General features: G+C 42.2%; 1 protein-coding gene and 1 pseudogene across 1 annotated transcript in view; both read right to left on the reverse strand.

Moving 5' to 3' along the window:
• The window catches only part of DCX (doublecortin), a 99,492-nt gene that overhangs the window by 37,409 nt on the left and 45,879 nt on the right, over positions 1–16,204 (reverse strand).
• On the reverse strand, positions 10,477–10,603 carry LOC113241300 (U4 spliceosomal RNA; annotated as a pseudogene).

Raw genomic sequence — 16,204 nt, forward strand, 5'->3', positions numbered from 1 at the left:
CATCTGTCTTGTTCACCACGGCATCTCCACTAAATTCAAGTGTAAAAAGTCAAACATTTAAAAAATATCATCATCAATAATAGCAAGAGTCGAAGGATCCTAATAATCAAATTTTAGTTTCCTAATTAAAGATATTACAGTATGACAAGGTTATTCTAGACCGCTAGTGATCACTGTCCTCTACGCCACATACTAGGCAAAGTCGTAAGAGATGAAGATTGACTTGTTTACTAAGTTCTGGGATCTATTCGCTTTCCAGTTACTTGTATAAAACAACGCAGCGTCAAGCTGCTCCCCCACTAAAGACCGTTTCTTAAGCACCGTAGTTGCCTTATGGGGCTTGTCCTATCTCACTTCCGTCCATCAGAGCATCCACTTCTTGAAGGCACTGACCATGTCTCTGATTTCCTTTGTCTTGCCTCAAGGGGCTTAGCTTTAGTGTGTGACCCATCCCGAGGGCCTTGGGAGACAGGGTTGACTGGCTGCTTGAGGTGGGAGAGATGGATGTTCTATTCCCACTATCTTGTGCCACCCTCTGGGAATTCTATGCCCCTCTGCAAGCTGGTCTACCTATTTCTATAGCAAGTCATAGTGAAGCTAACTCCCTCTGATTCTCCAGCACTAGACCTGCCTGGGCTTTTCTTTTTCCTTGCCTGGTGAAGAGTGACTGGTCCTTAGAAGCTCTTCTCATAGGTCTCTGGGATGTAAAGTAGCGTGCGAAACTTCAGGAATAGATCAAGTTTCTGTCAACAGATTTCTCACAGCCAATGGTGACTCTCCCTTCACCTTCATTCTGGAATTTCCCCCACAAAACTGAAGTCCAGATCTCAGCTAGGCTATCAGCCCTCCAGATTATTCTTTCTACCTTTAAAACAATTTATCTCTGAATGGCCAAAGGTGACGATGACCTTTTGTTGCTTTGCATTTGTCAAGTGATCTCACCTCCATTACCTCATTTGGTTCATTAGCCCCATTTTTTTTTAAATGAACGAAGCATGAAAGCCTATCAAGGTTAAGTGACTTGTGCAAGACCGCAGTGCTAGTTAGTTACAGAGCTGATACTAGGACTCAAGACTTCTTTTACTCTGACACACCAGATACCTAAGTTACACAGCAAAGGCCCTTATTTCCTAGGTGGGGAGACCTGGGTAAGGAAATCCAGTAGGGCACTCTGGGTAATATGAAAACATCTGTGCCCTGGGAAAGAAGACCATAGAAGGGGAGATGGGAAGGAGCAAGACTTTCTACCCTATTTTACCAGAAGCTGGTTGTGATTTAATAACCTGAGCTAACCAGTGCCAGCTCCCCTGGAAGCCTGGCAACCCCTCAATGCTCAAGGGTGTTTTTTCCTTAGCTTTTCTTTGCCATTTTCCAAGAGTCTCTGTGTCAGCTCCCACTGGGGCCTCACAGGGATGAGAACAGCTGCAGAGGCGCTGGAGTTGGGCCGCTGAGTCCATGCCCAGGACCGACACCTGCCCTTCCACAGGGCCCTGGGGACAAGTTGGCTCAGAGAAACAGGGACGAGACAGAACTCCATTCATCAGAGAGAACTGGGGTGGAAAAACCCTGCTTGATCCCTTGGCACCACTAAGCTCTAAGGTTGGCCCTGAGCCCCACACAACTCTAGATTCTGTTCAGCAGGGTCAATTAAAATAAGAGAGTGTACTTGTAAGGCCCATTGCAGTTATCAGTTGCATTTAACGAGTTATCTGGTGTCTGCTGTGCACAAAGTATGGTGGGAATATGGCTTTGGAATTCAGCAGAGGAAGGAAAGGTTTGTTTCAAAAAGGAAGTTAATGTCTTCCTAGATTTTGGGTTAAATCCTGCCTTCGGCTCACTGTGGAATCATATAAGTTGCTTTGTCTTTGGGTCTCAGTTTCCCCTGCTAGAGGCGAGAGTGCTGGTCTGGAGCCTTTTGAGGTCCATGTCTTTTTTGTGTCACAAGCCCTTTTGAGAATTTGATGAAAGCTATCAATCTTCTTCTCAGAAAAATGCATATGTGTAGGTAGATAGCTAATTTTTCTTATCGTTTCAGGGCTTAAATATTTCCCTGAAGTCCATCTATACGTAAGAACCTCTGGACTAGTTGATTTCCAAGGTCTCTTCTAGCTCTGACAGTCTCTGAAACATTCCAAGTTGGACACAGTTAATGAGCAGAGACACCAGGGCCAGAATGCTGGCAGCTGCGGTGGAATCCCAGAGGCTTAACTGTACCCCCCTTCCCAGGCTTCCTGAGACTCCAGTCCAAGGGAAGCAAAAGGATGTAAGCTCATTCTCTGCAAACTGAGTCCAAGGGAAGCAAAGGGGTGCAAACTGATTTACAGCAAACCAGAGACTGGAGTGTGCATCAGATGGTTGCCTCCCAGGATGCTGGAATTTAGCAAGGATATGACCTTTGTGGGAGAGAGTAGGCACGAGAGTCATGGCCTCTAAATGTGCCTCAATGGTTCGCTGGGGAAAGGACAAAGACCATGGACTATCCAATTGGTAAGGAACATACAGCTCAGTTGCAGATGTTCTGAGCTGGTGACTTAGGAGCTGATTCTCAACATGGCTGCACAGAATGTTAATGGCCATAAACCGATTGCATTCCTTACATAACGTCCCTCCTTTATAACACTAGATTTTAGTACTAAAAACAGATCAGGGGCGAAGAAAAGAAAGAGATTTGGTTGGGTGTACCAGTTGGGATCCCAGTAAGAAACCCACGACACACTCCGAGTGGATAAACTGAATAGTTTAACAAAGGGGCTTGTTTACAAAAGTATGGGAAGGGTACAAAGAAGCCACAGGGGATACTGCAGTGTCCCAGGTGGGGTCCATTATCATCCTTATTCCTGAAAGAGAGAGGGAAGGCGGCAGTTACCAGAACCCAGAGGAAGGAGAGAGCATGAAAATGATATGAAAAGAGCTCCCTGACTGGAGCTGTGACTTTCAGTCAAAAGACGCCCAGCAACTTTTCAGGCAAGGGGCCAGGAAATAAACAGCCTAACCTTACTTTTCTCCTCTCTGCCAGGGTTCCCCATGGGCTAAACACAACCGGAATCCAGAAGACGAGGGAGCCTGTGGACATGGGTCAGCCTCCCGGGGCATGGAGCAGGGTGGCATAGGGAAGAAAGTAGAGAGTAAATCTGAAGAGGAAGTCCTGGCAAGTAGGTCTGTCACTGCAGGCAAGAGAAAGGAACTATTATCATGGCCTTGAACGTGACATCCACCCAGCGGGTGCTGTGACATCTGGGCAAGAATAACTGAAGAGGTGTGAACTGCAATTAAGCAACAATGATACCATTTTGCATGTGTGAAAGCCTTTACGTGTTTCATGCTGCTTTCACCTCATTGTCTCATCTGAGCCATAGAGTTACCACGTAGGCAAATGGGTGGTTCTAAGACTACACACGAGGAACCTGAGGTTCAGCCAAGGTAAGGTAATTTGCAAGCTCGAATGTCAACAAAGAGGAAGACAGAGACTAGAATAGAACATGGGTTTGGACTCCTAGTCTCGGGCCATTTGCACTATACCTTATGGTCTTTTCTGGGTCATGTCTCAGTCCACAGTGCCGCTCTGACAAGCCTTTATAGAACTCCTACTACTGACAAATGCGAAAATCCACCACAAAGGCAGCAATCGGGAGCAAAACTGCATGGACTGCTTCTTCACATTTTGAAGAAAGGGTCAGTACAATGCGGTGATGAGAAAACAGGCTGAGTTGGAAGATAAATAAGTGGGTACAATGTTCCTTGCCACTATTTTCCAGAGCAGAGAGTCCTAGACCCAGTTCTTCCCCCACCCTCTCTCTTTCTTCATTTCTGGCCGCTGGGTGTCCTACCTCATCAGCTGCAGACTTCTGCTGCAGAGGATATCATAGCATGAAAGTAGGAAAGAAATGGAAATGAAGAAGTAAAAGCTCAAGGCAAATCATAAGGAAACAGAAACTTACCATGTCTTTTTGAACTCCGTTGCAAAAAATTAAAAAAAACGTGTTTTCACACGTGTCCTAATTTGCATGTAAATCAAGAAGGAAAACCAGGAGTTGGTCTACCCTTGAGTTTGCAATTAAGTAAGACTGGAGGAAAATTCTGAGGGTTCAGTGTTCTTAGGAACTGCATAGTGCCTAATGGAAGAGATGAGTCAGGCACTAGATGTGAAAGGACGTTTGGGAAGGATGGAATTGCAGATGCCTCTGCCTGCAACCTTAAATTCCTTGTTCTAAAGATAATTAGAAGCCAGTGAATCCTAGAAAGTTCAAAGCCAATGAGCTTTCATGATTCATAGATTCTAGAGCAGTTCTCAGCCCAGGGCCATTTTGCCTCCCTCTAACTCCCCCAAAGACGTTGGGCAATATTTGGAGACATTTTGGGTTGTCACAACCTGGGGGTGGGGTTACTACCGACATCTGGTGGGTAGAGGCCAGGGATGCTGCTAAATGTCCTACCATGCATAGAACAGAGCCACACAACAAAGAACTAAAGAATGATCTGGACCAAAACATCAATGGTACCAGGCTGGAGAAACCCTGCTCTAGGGCATCTCTCAACTGTTAAGATGTTACTTTTGCTATGACCACAACACTCTCCACTCCCCAGCTGTAAAGATGGCCTCCTTGCTTCCACCCGTGGATGGCAGGCTGGCAACTCTCTAGAGCCAGCCCAATTTCAGCAGGCTATTGGGCTAAGGCAGAATTCGTCTCATTTCCCAGGGAGGTTTGTTGTTACTATTGTTCATCGCTATTGAGTTTTTGACCCTTGGCCTTACTTTAACCCCACTAAGAAGCTTATTTCCTAGTTCTTAACTGCTTGTCTGGTTAATGACTCACAGCCTGCCTAGACCTCTGGTTTTTGCAAAGCCCTTGGCTCTTCTAGTCCTGGCATCTTTCCCAGGCTCTGAGGTCCAACTTCATCCATGGTTTCAGTACAACACTGCTTTACTCATTCCATTCTGGGACACCAAATAGGGTTTGGGCTGGTAATTACCCTAGACCTGTTGCCTCTTGAATCTGTGTGAGAAAGTTGCCAGCCCTAAGAAGGAAAAGACTCAATGAAATATCAATAGTACAAGAGGTACTCCTTCCGTGACTGTCAAAGAAAGCTGTAAGAGAAAGACCGAGAAGACGCTCTCTGATGCAGCACATTTCAAAAGACTTCTATGTCAGCTGGTTTAAGGAGAGACAGAAAGATGTCCTGCACAATGTTGTCTTAAATCTCGCCAAGCATGTACTTCATGTTTGAAGAAGAAAAAAAAAAACACACACACCAAGGATAAATTGAGACCCCGTGGTTGAGATAATGTCTGGTTTGGCCCTTTCTCAAGTGTCAGCCTCATATGCCTAGGAAGGAATACAAAAAAGAATTTGAAACAACAGAAAGTATGAGGATTATAACCATGACGGCAAGTAGGAGTAACTACTGTCTTCCTAACAAACTTTTATTTCTGAATTTTGAGACTCAGGGTGATATTTGTGCAAAGGGACTGGCTCCTAGTCCTGGTTCAGTCACACGGCTATGTGATCATGGGCAAGTCACTCCAACACTTTATTCCTCATCTAAAAAAGTGGAACTGGTATGACTATGACTGTAGTTTTTCTTTCAATTTGGAACAAAAAGATAGTGTGTATGAAAGTGCCATGAAAAGCATTCATGCTCTATGAATGCAAATTATTATAATTATTTTGCAAAAGATGCGTGACCTAAGGGGAAATGAAAGTGGATGAGGTGGGACCAAGCCAAGCTGGTAAAGTAAATCAGGTTTTGACAAAGGAGAGACAGAGACAAAGAGGTAGTGACACACAGGGGCAGGGGAGTGACAGACAGACAGAGGCAGAGAGAGACGGAGAATCTTATGTGAACTATCTTCATCCTGCTTCACAGCACCCAAGCTAGAAGGGAAATCCACTGTCTTTCTCTGCCCACACAGAGCATTTCACTTCCACATCCTGGGCATAGCTGTACCTATCTCCTTTTATAAAAGCTGTGCAACAAAGGACTCCCTAACATGACTTGGTAATGCATTCCAGGATCGATTTTTAGTCAAAAAGTTCTTTTCAATTCAATCGCTTGTTCAATAAGATTCACTGAATGCTTATGAGAATTTAGCCACCATGGTAACCGTTAGGTAACAAAGAATAAGATACAGCTTTTGTCCTCGAGGAGCTGTCAGTCTCGTGGAAAATCCTTGGTTGAGTTCCTTCTGTCACAATTTAATTCTCTTCTTGCCTCTGACCTACATTTAATGGTCTGAAAAATTGACTTTGGGACCCTGTTTATACAATCAGCTAAATTGCCTCACAGTTCCAAGTTTTAACTCATAGCAATTGTTTTTTGAGCCTGTTAAGATTGAAAACTTACACAATTAAATTAGTTTCCCTTAAGAATGGGGGAAATAATCCAAGTCCAATATATTGGCAACCTATCCAACTGGTTGCTGGGAAAGGATGAGTTGGTTGCACATTTCTGAAAACGAATTTCTAGATGCTAGAGTATTCATAGCTTAATCTGCATCCTGCCAGGGTTGTAGGTAATGCCTAGAGAGGACTATAACTGAACCCTCAGGAATAAAGCCCTAATAGTAGACATCTCCTATCCCTAAACATTTGGTAAAGGATATCTGAGAGCCTTTGACGGGCCCTTCAAATCACTCTCTTCATGTAAACCATCTTTAACGTTCCATTTCCACTTTCTTTTAGTTCATCTTTCCATTATGCCAAGCACCAAGTGCCAAATTGGTTCAAACACAGCTAAAAGTCAAATACACAAAGAAATTAGGATGATTCCTGTGAGAAAGAGAGCTTCTGTGACAACCCTCAAGGAGGCCGGGAGACAAAATGCTTCTCTGAAGACACCCAGGAGGAACAGCTAGTGAAAGTTCTGTATTCTCCCCCTCCTCACAAAAAGCTCTTTCTTTTTTTCCCTCTTCAAATCCATTCCACCTCCCACACAGAGAGGCAGGACTAGTGGCAAGTTTAAAAAGGAATGCAAATTGAGGGATGTGTACAGGAAGACAGAAATAGACTGTATAAAATGGCAGCCAGTGTGATCGCCTGGAAGGAGCTCAACTCAAACCTTTCCACTGAGAGCAAAGCAGCCCCTGTTTACATTTGTCCCTTGCATGGGCTACTGGGATCACGAGTCAGGCTTTCAATGGTTTACAGCAACAGGACAACCCCTTGGAGGGCTGGGGGCCTACTTCTCACTCTCCCTCTTACCCAGATAAGTGGTAAGATCCACATCGAGGGGACAAGAACCTTAGCTGGACGGAACCTGCATGGTGACACTTCCCCGTCCCAACGAAAACCAGGCTTGTTGCAGCCTCTACAAAGTAAGCTCTAAGTGGAGTGTGGGAGACAAGCTATGGTCACTTGAATCTCATTTTCTCCACATTTACAGTAGATCAAGGGTCATTTAATAGATGGTTGGAACAGAGCGTTTGGATGAATTTCATTTCCCGGTCACTGAAGGTTAGCCTTTTCAAAAATTCACTTATACTTTGGTTCCAAATTTTGTTCAAGCAAAGGTTTGGAAAAAAAAACCAACTGAACATCAGACCCTGGCTATTTGTTATTCCCCTATCAAGGTGGAAAAATTGTTTTAATTATTGCAACATCTTTAGGATCGTGCCTTTGCACCCTCCCAGGCTGGCGCAGGACTGGGCATCTAGTAGGTTCACAGAACACTTCCTTTTTTAGCATTCCAACAAATCGCCATTTTGCTGTATTCGTGTGTGTGTCTCCATAGCTGATCTCTCTTTTTCACATACGTACAGCTTCAAGTACATCTGTTATTAACCTAATATCTTCAATTTCTTGAAATTGCTTCCTGTTTTGCTTATTATCTCTGTCATTAACAGTTACTGACCTAGGCCCTCATCCGGAACTCAAGGGCAGATGTGCATTCTTCTGGTCATTTTTGTGCTGAGGTTATGCTTCAGCCATCCAAATTCAGCTCAGAGTAGACAAACTACAGCAAGAGGAGAGCATGGAGCCAAGAGAAGGGGAAGGGAAGAGAGACAGGGAGAGCCATCTGAAATGCTTGCTGGGCCATGGTTCAGAGAAAACTGCCTCCTTAGACTTGGCTGTCTTTCTAGGCCAGGCCTCTGTCAATAACACATTTATTGGCCATCCTGACTTCAGTCTCTGATTTGCCCAATTCAAATATACTTTTTCCAAGAAACAGCTCTCCTAGTCATGGCCCCTGACCATGACAAACAATGCTGTTGAAAGGTCCGAGTGAATGGGGCCATTTTCTCCAAGTGAGTCACCACCACCTGGAAAGTTCTTGGAAAATGGAAGAGGCGCCAGAAGGCTAAAGACAAGGAAATGTTGTCCTACTTTTTGAAAAGGGAAAGAAGTATATCTCAGAAAATATAAACCAGTAATTAACTTGATGCTGATACCCAGAAAAATACTGCAAAAGGACTATTAGAATACTGTTTGCGAGCACTCAAGAGAAATTAGGATCGCTAGACACAAATAAGGGTCAGCACAAGCCATGCCCAGCTACCTTTTCTTTTGATAAAACTTCTAGACATCTGTGGGGGATATAAAAATATAGTCTAAAAAACATATTTTGTGTACTGACTATGCCCTGGGCCAGGGTTGGCAAAATACTTCCTTCCTGAGCCCATGGCAGTAATCATTAACCCCTCACAAGACGCTAGCGCTGAGTTCCTCCCCAACGTGCACTCCTTCTCAGTAGGCAGTCACTGTAGTCCACCTGACATCCCAGGTTCAAGGTCTGGAGATGCAGATAATACATAAGACCCTTCCGGAATTCATAAAATTGTAAAGTATGTTAGTCATTGAAATTCTAGTGTTATAAACATGGGACCCATCAATTCTCCAAAGAAGAAGAATGAGAGCATAGCAACACTTCACAGAGGAAGTGACATTAGAAATGGGTCTCAAAAAAGAAAAAAAAAAAGAAATGGGTCTCAATAGATGAGTAGGAGTTCTCCAGATAAAGGAGCAGAAATGCCATAAAATATAAGTCTGAAGTTTTTGAAGTTAGGTCTTGACTATACATTTGTTGGCAAATTGAAGAACTGGGGGTGTAATGTGAGTGTAACGAATTGTAGCTTTACTTGAACAGCCCTACCAAAAGAAATCGATTGATGTTAAACGACAGAATCAAGATTTCAGGGAGTTTTTTGGGGCACCTGGCCGGCTCAGTGGGTGGAGCACACGACTCTTGCTCTGGGGTCATGAGCTCAAGCACTTTGTTGGGTGTAGAGATCACTTGAAAACAAAATTAAAAAAAAAATTTTAGAAAGTTTTTTAAAGGGCAGGACTTATGTGCCAAAAAGCAAAGATTTCTAATGTTCCTTTGGGTTCCAGGAGAGATTATATTTAATACACTTAATAAATGTAGAGTTCCACATTTTGATTTCCAAAAATCAACTGTATATGATGGAGCAAGATGGATAGTAACAGCAGCCCTAGGGTTTTAGTTGATCCCAAGGCTAATAGGAGTCATTAAGGTGTGAGAGTTAATAGTGAGGAATAGAGTGACACAGTGAAAAGATTTCTGGAATGGGAGTTAAGAGACCCAAGTTTAGTTCTATTTCGCTAAGTCACTGTGTGACCTTAGTTAGTTGCTTTGCCTCTCTGGGCCACATTGTCCTCTGAAGAAATCGGACTCAATTCATGGTTTCCAAACTATGCTCTTCAGATCCTTGGGATGCTTTTTGGGCTACCTTGGGGAACAAGAAGGAAGTTGACATGAATGTTCTGTAACCTCCCACCCTCCTTTCATTTCAACAAGAGAAACTCCACTCTTCAGTATTTTAAAAATTAGGATTCTGAAAGAAAAAAAAAAGAATTAGGATTCTGGCTAAGATTTCATTTGCAAAAGAATTCCATCGCAGGGGCACCTGGGTGGCTCAGTTGGTCAAGCACCTGCCTTCGGCTCGGGTCATGATCCCGGGGTCCTGGGATTGAGCCCCACGTTGGGCTCCCTGCTCAGCGGGGAGTCTGCTTCTCCCTCTGCCTCTCCCCATGCTCATGCTCTCTCTCAAATAAAAAAAAAATTCCATTGCAAAAAAAATAGTATGTTAAAACCAGGTAGCTCTAACACTGAAATCTTACAAGACATTGAGAGGAACGTTGTGTGCAAATTAGTAAAATTAGTTTCTCTATATGAACTCTGCAATGGTCAGACAATATCTGAACTCTCTTCCACTCTGGGCACCATGTTTTGAGAGGAACATCGAGAAAATAGAGTGCATTTGGAGAAACATGACTCAGAATGGGAAAAGTATACATATATTAAAGATAATAGAGGTGCTTATCCTGGAGAACGGAAGATATGGGGGACATGATAAACATATTTAAATATTCGAAGTCTTATCCTGCAGAAGAATGATTTGCCTTATTCTGTTTAGCTCTAGAAGACTGAACTGGAACTACTGGACAAAAAAATGTTCGGAACAGATTTTGACTCACCATAGGAAGGAACTTTTAAACATGTAGCCTTATAAAGTAATGAACTTGCAATAAGAACAAAAAATGAGGTATAAATTTTGCAAAATAGAAGAGAAAATGATCACTATTTTCAATTAGCAATAATTGTGCCTCAGATAAACCTCATTGGCCACAATCCTGCCACTGAAGATTATCTATTCAGAAAATTGCAGAAAATGAACAAAAATCCATGTGCTCCAGTAAGATAGTTTAGCAAGATGGCCACATACAAGATCAACATACAAAATAATAGTTTTCTTATACTCTAGCAATAGCCAATTATTAAAAAGTTTAGAAGAAAAACTATTCTATTCACAAGAGCAAGAAAAATGATAAGATATCTAGAGATAAATCTATAAAAAATGTCTTGGACCTAGTTGGTAAAAACTATACAAGTCTTTATTGAAGAAAATAAAAGATATTTTCATTTTCAAAATATTTTAAAGATGTCATTTCTCCTCAAACTTAGATACGCAATTCAAGGCAGTCCAAATAAAAATCTCAGTAGCACTTTTATGAAAATTGACAATCTGTTTCTAAAGTTCATATGGAAGAAAAATGTATAAGAATAATGCATGATATCTTGGGGGAAAAAAATCCCCAGCGGAGATTTACAACTTCAGACATCAAAATAAACTGTAGTATTTAAAACAGGGTAGTATTATGCCAGGAACAGGCAGAAATAAATCCATGAAACCGAGTTCATAGATGAATCGAGAGTCAAAATGGCACTTCCAATCAGTGGAGAAATAATTAATTATTTTATAAATTGGGATGAGACTTGCCTATCTCTTTCGAAAAAAGGTAGACACTTCCCTATAGCTCACAGCAAACACAAAACATAGAGATGAACATAAAAGGAAAAAACAATAAGAATGTTTGAAGAAATAGAGAAGAATGCTTTGATCATCTTCAAGTAAGGAAGGCCTTCTTCAACAAGATCTAAAACACAGAAGCCACAAAGTAAAAGAGTAATAAATTTGATTATGCCAAAATTAGAGGCTTTTAATTTAACATTTTACAAAAAAAGAAGTGATAAATAAATCAAATAAATAAATACAAGTTATAAGCCTGAGAATACCGGCTTCATATTCAACAAAGGATTACCTTCTAAGATATATCAATGTTTTTTAAAAAGAACAAAGCATCCAATAGGAAAATGGGCAAAGTAAACAAACAGGCAATTAATTGATTAATTAATTAATTAATTTCAAATGGCCAAAATTCTCACTCACTCAATCTCTATATTCGCAGGGCAATGCAAATTAAAGCAGCAATTATATATTATTTTTACCCACCAGACTAGCAAAAATCTAAAAGACTGATGAAAATGTTGCAGAAAGCATAAGAAAACAGCACTCTTAAACACTGTCGATGGAAGTAAACATTTATAAAGCCTTTTGGGTACGAACAATTGGCCGAATGTATCAAAAGAAAATACATATAATCAATGACCCAGTTATTATCCTTCTAGGAATCTAATGATATATGTACAAAGATGCTTATTACAGTATTGTATGTAACTGCAAAAATTGGAGGCAACCTAAATATCCACCAATAGAGGACTATTTCATGAGCTACAATATATCCATACTAGAGAATACCATGCAACTGTTGAAAAGGAATGCAGTGGGAATGTATATACCCACATAGAAAGAGCTCCAAATGGTGCAAAAGCAGATTGTGGACAAATGGAGATTATGTGATCTTATTTAAGAATAGATATATTTATATCTACCTCCATCTCTATGTGTAAATCAAGGTTTCTCAACCTTGGTACTATTGTCATTTGGTGTCAGATGATTATTTTTTGTGGGTTTTTTTTAGATTTTATTTATTCATTTTAGAGAGAGTGAGAGCGTGTGAGTGTGCGAGTGGGGAGGGGCAGAGGATGAGAGAGGGAATCTGAAGCCGACTCCACACTGAGCGCAGAGCCCAGTGTAGGGCTCGATCCCACAACCATGAGATCATGACCTGAGCTGAAACCAAAAGTCTGATGCTCAACCCACTAGCCACCCAGGGGTCCCAGATGATTGTGGGGTTGTTTTGTTTTGTTTTGTTTTGTTTTTCTTGGAGGAGCTGTCCTGCGCACTGCGGGAAGTTTAGCAACATTCCTGGCTTCTACCCACTAGGTGACAGTAACATCCCACCCCCAGCTATGACAACCAAAAATGCTTCCAGGCATTGCCAAATGCTCCCCTGAAAGACAAAATTGCTCTGGTTGAGAACCACTGATATAAATGTCTTTAGAAAGGGCTAGAAGAATACACATTGGACACTTAAGAGTGGTCACCTCTGCACTGAGAAAGAGTAACTGGAGAGGAGGAGAAAGGACTTTCACATATTCTCTTTATACTTTTCGATTGCTTGACTCACATAAAAATGATGATGGATGAATATGTTATGTGTGTGCATTTTCAAAAGACACTAAAAAGCAATGAGCTTTGTGTCTCTGAGATATTCTGAGTTGGAAAGACTGCTTTCTAAAGGGAAATTGTCAGTATCTTTAAAAGAGCTAGACTTCAAGGGCGCCTGGGTGGCTCAGTCGGTTAAGCATCTGACTCTTGTCAGACGCTCATGTCATGATCTCAGAGTTGTGAAGTGGAGCCCTGCATCGGACTCCGTGGCTCAGCAGGGAGTCTTCTTGAGATTCTCCCTCTCACTCAGCCCCTCCCCTTGCTCGTGCTATCTCTCTCTCTAATAATAAATAAATAAATCTTTAAAAAAACAGCTAGACTTCAAACTCTTAACTTTCATTTCAACATATTTTGAAGTTTGGTTTTATTAATTTCACCTAAGCTCCTTAACTGTTATCATAAATCCAATCCTCAGGCCTATTGGGAACTATCTCCTTATAAAATGAGAAAAATAAACAAATCCCAAATACCCAACTAAGCAAATAACAAAGTTATTTTCCGTCAAAGGCTCACTGTCCCTTCTTGTTTCTTCTGTAACTAGTTTTAAATCATCTGTGCATTTCATTTACAGTAAAATTTACAGCTATGATATGCAATGCTAATCCACAGTTTACCCTTATCATAGCTGACTTGCTCTTTTCCCTGAATGAATGATGGCAAACATAAGCATGGAAATGAAATTAGTGATACTCAAGCCAACTGCTCTATCTGTGTCTTGAGGTTATGGGATTAGCAATGGTCTCCCTGGAAATCTCTGGGTTTTATGAACAACAGCTATTCCAGTTAGCAACTGAGGAGCTGATACAGAAAATGTACTCATACATCCAGCTTGCCCTTCATTTCTGCATCAAGATCCTGGGTCACATAGGACAGGCTGGGGATTCAGCTAAACTCTTATTTTTGCTGTTGAGGAACAGAGGTATTAAGACCTTGCATGAATTCTGGGCAATAGATAAGACGTCAAGAGAAGGATCATGGGAAAAGAGCAGGGTTTGAAGAGATTAAATGGGATGGTGAGAAGAGGTGGAGAAAGACTCACTAGTTCTGTTCATAAGAATTCTCTTGAATCAAGGCTTGAGTCAAAGTTTGTTCACAACACACTATCTTTGCTCCATTTCCAGCATCTTTGCCACATCCTCCATCCTTGCCTTCCATGTCAATTCTCTTTGAGAGGCAAGAGAGAGATATATTGGCCAATTCCTGCAGCAGTGAGGATTCAAGAAATGCGCCAGTATGTCCTCTTTTCAAATTCGGTGGAAATACAGTACCTGAGCTGTTTGGTTGCCCACCATCATCCCAGCTCCACAGCTTGCTGGCACAGTTTTAGCCCTAGGCCCCAAGGAGCAAGATGGGCCTGTGCCTGCTGACGAGCATCAGTCCTGGAGAAGACAGTGGCTTAGAGAGCACAAGAAATAGTTAACTATCAAAGGCAAGCTTCATTCTCAATCATTGCCAACCTTCCTCAATGAGAGCACTGTAGGTAGATTCAGAGGATGGCTGAAGCTGGGGACAGCTTTTCACAAAGGTGAATTGTGGACTCCCAGGGCGAGATGTCTCCCTGGGGTGACAGTAGAGAGGTAGCGAGAGGCCCTACCCCTCCCAAATGCCTCTCCCCACCCGCCTGCCTGAACACCTGGCTGTCTCTCATTCTAAGAACATCAGAGCCACAACTGTTTGTGTTTTTAGTCAACAAATTCTATTTCACACTTACGTGGCAGATACTGTGTTAGGTGCTGGGGATACAGTGATGAACAAAAATAGGCCTGGTTCCTGCTCCCTTGTTACTTACAGACTATCAGGGGAGACTGATATTGGTAAAATAATCACCCAAACAAATGCAGAATTACAACTGTGGTCAGCCTACCAAGGTGAGATACCTGACCCCCACTCACTTCAAAAAGAAAACCATCAACATGGCGGTCGATGGTCAGAAAGAGTTTAACCTACCTAAACTCAGACAAAGGTCCCAAAGTCCCTACCCTTCCCCTAACACTTCTTCTGAAACTGGTGATAACAGTTCACTCCACCACGGACACAAGGCAACTGGGAGAGTCATGAGGTAGAAAATGTCTTCCACTTGTGAGGCAGAAGGATGGCAAGCAAGCAACATGTTGGTAGCAGGGATTTGAAGTGCTTAATATCGACAGTCCCCCAGCAGAGAGTAGGGCCCCAAGGAGACAGAGTAGGAGGGTGTGTGGGATGGAGCAACCAAAATAGACAGAGGGGAGCAGAAAGACCAGACTGGGTAAGGCCCAACTTGACCAAAGGCCAGTTCTGGTTGGGTCTTTGGGGCCCCTTCTTCTGATCCTGAAATTCACCAGGATGAAATCAATCAAGTTCTTCACCACAAAGGGGCATGGCTTCCAGGTACCCCGGTTTCGAATAATGCCCAAGAGTCTTGAAGAAGCCTTCTCTCTAGTTTTATTCTTTAGCCACTACATATCACATATTATGCATTTTCCTTGCCACAGTTCTTTCAGTTTATGCCTGTGGGGTGGGAAACTAGTTGATACAACTGCTTATTTGCAGTGGTCACAATTACCCAACCCCATCTTTGGTTTCCTCATGTGGGCTAGACAACAGATGTTCTTAATGAAGATTAACTGAAATTTAATGGTCCTAATTGCCATTTGCACGGACAGTAGATACCATTCAGTTCACACGCTGCCTTTCATGGTTCTTTATGCCTCATCACATATCAGATTTGTATTTGCCTGGAGTGAATCTGACTGGCAGTACCCGCTGGCTACTCAGTGTTAAGATGCTGGCATAGCAAAGGCTCACAGTGCAGGGCAATGGGGAGCAGTGGTGAGAACGGGCCCGGGTAATGTGTTTCCTAATAGAGTTGCTTTCTTGGGTTCTCAGAAACAGCAAGACAGGGTTATCTTGGCCTGGGTGGGATTCAGGCTCTATCTTAGGTAGAAAGGACAGAGAAGATGCTGGGTTGGCTGACTTCTGTGTTTTTACAAAAGCGAACCCTGCTCTCTTTTTTTCTTAAAAACTATTGGAAGGGTCTTGTAATACAAAAGTCAGCAAGGGATGTGGACACCACTGTTCACAGAAGAGAATATGCAACGAGTTCGACAAATATATGGAGAGGTGCTCAACCTCATCCGTAACAAGGGAAATGCATATTAAAACAAAAGCAAGATACAGTTTCGCAACCATCTGAGTGGCAAATGTGAAAAACAAAGTAAGTTATCAAGTATGGGTGAGGGTGTCAGAAAATTAAATATGTGGGCTCTTTGGAGGGCAATTGGTAGTAGGTGATAAAAAAATTTTTTTTAATTTTTAAAAAGATTTTATTTATTTATTTGAGAGAGAGAGAGAGAGAGA

The sequence above is a fragment of the Ursus arctos genome, chromosome X, assembly GCF_023065955.2.
Source record: "Ursus arctos isolate Adak ecotype North America chromosome X, UrsArc2.0, whole genome shotgun sequence".
Classification (NCBI taxonomy): domain Eukaryota; kingdom Metazoa; phylum Chordata; class Mammalia; order Carnivora; family Ursidae; genus Ursus; species Ursus arctos.